This window comes from Monopterus albus, unplaced genomic scaffold (genome assembly GCF_001952655.1).
Source record: "Monopterus albus unplaced genomic scaffold, M_albus_1.0 scaffold241.1, whole genome shotgun sequence".
Lineage (NCBI taxonomy): Eukaryota > Metazoa > Chordata > Actinopteri > Synbranchiformes > Synbranchidae > Monopterus > Monopterus albus.
The window spans coordinates 114033-117159 of record NW_018128121.1 but is presented as its reverse complement, the minus strand read 5'-3'; the positions used below and the strand labels follow the sequence as shown (position 1 = coordinate 117159).

Here is a 3127-nt window from a genome sequence, read left to right as displayed (position 1 = left end):
CAGGAGCTGGAGATGGGGCGGCGACGGCGTGCCGGCTGACCCGCCCGGGGACAGGAACTGAAGAAGAAAGAGACGGGGTGGCGTTGTGGCTGAAACTCACTCTAAAGTTTTGCAAAAACAAGGGTGGGATGCAGATTCAGGTGATAGTGCTCAATAGGTTCATCATTAAGAGCAACCCCTTTCACACAGTCACACTGGTTGCACATTACCATTACATACAATTTTGTTATAAAAATAATAAATTATGTAATAATGATATTAGTAGATAAACAATTAAAATTAAGTATTTTGTATTCTATAGCATACAAAGTGCTACACACCTATTCTGTGTTCCCAGAAACCAAAAAAAAGATGTTTATTTGATTTTTTTTTCTTGATGTGTGCATTAATAAGACAAAAATCTGTTCAGTATCAGTTTATGTACATAGAGACCTTATTTTGATGCAGCCAATTACATCTTGCACAAATGAGTAACATCGCGTTCTATCACAGGCAGAGCAGATGGTTATACTGAGTCAGAAAGCATCCTGCTACACCAGAGCCACGGCGTCTGAACAACAACCCACGTTAGCTGTCTTGCTAAAGTCTTCTTCTTCTGGGAAATACAAGCATGAACACACATCTTGTCCTGCACCTGAGCTTGTTGAATACGACACCAAAGAAACACTCACACAGCAAATGTCACTTGGGTCCAGTTAGTGAATGTATGCTTCTTTCACTCTGTTTTTCAGTACCACTAACAACACACTGTCTACTGCATGTAGGTTACACTGCAAGTTTGTTTACGATGCCTCATGTTTCCCAAGGTGTAATGCTGGACTCACACAGACATTTGCCATTAGTGAAAAAAATGCAGCCATACTCATTATGTGAATGGGAAAAGTCCTTTGCAAGTGGCTGGCAGGTAAAGCTGCACCCCACCCTGGGGAGTAGAGCAACTGATGTCAGCATTCTAAGATTGCATTGCAGCACCCCAGTGGCCTAATGGATAAGGCACTGGCCTCCTAAGCCAGGGATTGTGGGTTCAAGTCCCATCTGGGGTAGTTGTGTTTTGTGGCAGCAGTGGCTAACTGGGAGGTCAGCAGTTCGATTCCCGGTTTCTGCGTCAAAGTGTCTTCAAGGCAAGTTGCTCCCAATGGTCAGGTCAGTGCCTCGGAGGGACAGCTCCACCATTGGGTTATGTGTGTCAGCTGGTGCTGCAGATGGCTCCCTTGGTTCTGTACTGGAGGCAAATTCCTTATGTGTGTAACATACATGGCCAATAAAAGTGATTATCATCATTATAAAAAGTGTATGGGACTGGCACAGTTGGGGAGACACCAAAATGATGCAGAGTCATATGGAAAGAAGTTGGCTCTGATTCAGCATTTTCCTTGATGTCATCCAGCAGGGCACTGTGTCAGCCAGTCACGTATAGGTGGAAAGTAACTAAGTACATTAATTCAAGTACTGTACTTTGACTACATTTTACAGAAAATATTGTACTTTTTACTCACTACATTTATTAGACAACTTATGTAAGTTACTAATTACTTTCCAAGCTGAGATTAATTAGCAGCAGTATGTAAAGTACTGTACTTTAAAGTATAAGCATATAGTTAACATTAGCTCTACCTTTACCAGTTGTAGCATTAAATGTGATGTACACAATAATACATAAATAATTATAGGCCAACCATATGATATACATTAATGTGAACTGTGCCATTCTTCATAATGAGTACTTTAAGTATTTTTTATGCAAATCCTTTTGTACTTTTACTTAAGTAATAATTTGAATGCAGGACTTTACTTGTAACAGAGTATTTTTACACTGTGGTGTTGCTACTTTTACTTAATAAGTAAACAATCTGAGTACTTCTTCCACCACTGCATGTGAGCATGTGTTGCTGGTGGATTACTTTGTGATGTCCATCCATCCATTAGCTATATTGCTTATTCTGGAGAAGATCATTGGGGGGATTGGCTCCAGTTCCAGTTGTCATTGAGCGAGAGTCACAGTCTATCACAGGGCTGACACATGGAGACAGAACACAATTTTCACTCACATTTACACCTATGGGCAATTTAAGCTACATTTCCATTATCGGAACTAAATGCCCGGTATTCCTCAGACTTCGCCCTGCGTAACCTCTTAGGTTGACCTACATTATCCTGCTTTGTTTTTCCACTGTATTTTCTCTGTGTTGGTCTTTGTTTACAAGAGGAAAGGGCTGTACTCCTCTCTCTCTCTCACATACACACATACAGGTGAGCAGAGATAGAACAAATGACATGGAGGATCACTTCATAGTGCAACAATCAGCTCGTAGCAAAGACTGGATGAGCAGTTTATCAGACAGCTGTTGAACAAACAGAACAGAAACTTGCAGAACTGTGACGTCTTCACTGCTTTGAAGTCCGCATTTCACCTGTAAACCAATGAGTGTGTTTACACAGTTTGCTTATAATGTAAATTCTTTAGGTGTGAAGAACGGACACTTAACCAATCACAGGCAACTGTTCTTCCCCTGAAGGCTGCTGAAATTTAGCTCCCAGAATGCACCTCCAAAGCGGGCACACCACAGAGGAAACAAATGAAGAACCCGTGACTAGCGTTACTCGATTTGTGTGTTAGGTTCCTATAATGAAAAACCCCCTAACCTGCATGTCTTTGGAGTGTGGGTGGATGCCAGAGTACTGGATTTATTTCATTATCTCAGGTTACATGAAAGAGCACACTCCCACCAATGCAGCCCCCTGTGCTGTTCTAAATAAAAGGACAAATGTCCATTTAAATCCAGCAACAGTGTTAGTCTGACAACTGCTGTCATTCAAACACAGACACTGACACCCTCCTCCAACTGGCTGAGATATAAAATACTTTGATATTTGCCAAACGACAATTTTTCTTATTTTTAGTAATCTGTAATAACAGATCATGTTTACTTTATATGTAGACTTAAAGCTTTTAAAGCTTCTCTGGTCAGTTTATATTTAAATTCCTGTGTGCTTCATATGTAGTTGTGGCCCTAGTAAATTTGCATAAACATACAATAAAACAGTCAGTAAGGATTTTCAATATGATGGTAAGTAGTAAACAATCTGTTTGCTCTGCTTGTGGGATGTGGCAGCGCTTCAGATACAT

The 3127-nt window shown here is 40.6% G+C and overlaps 1 non-coding gene across 1 annotated transcript; it reads left to right on the top strand.

Moving 5' to 3' along the window:
* The first annotated feature begins 970 nt into the window (after positions 1 to 970).
* trnar-ccu (transfer RNA arginine (anticodon CCU)) lies at positions 971 to 1043 on the top strand. The gene has a single exon. It is a non-coding gene; the product is annotated as a tRNA-Arg (tRNA).
* Positions 1044 to 3127: the final 2084 nt, after the last annotated feature.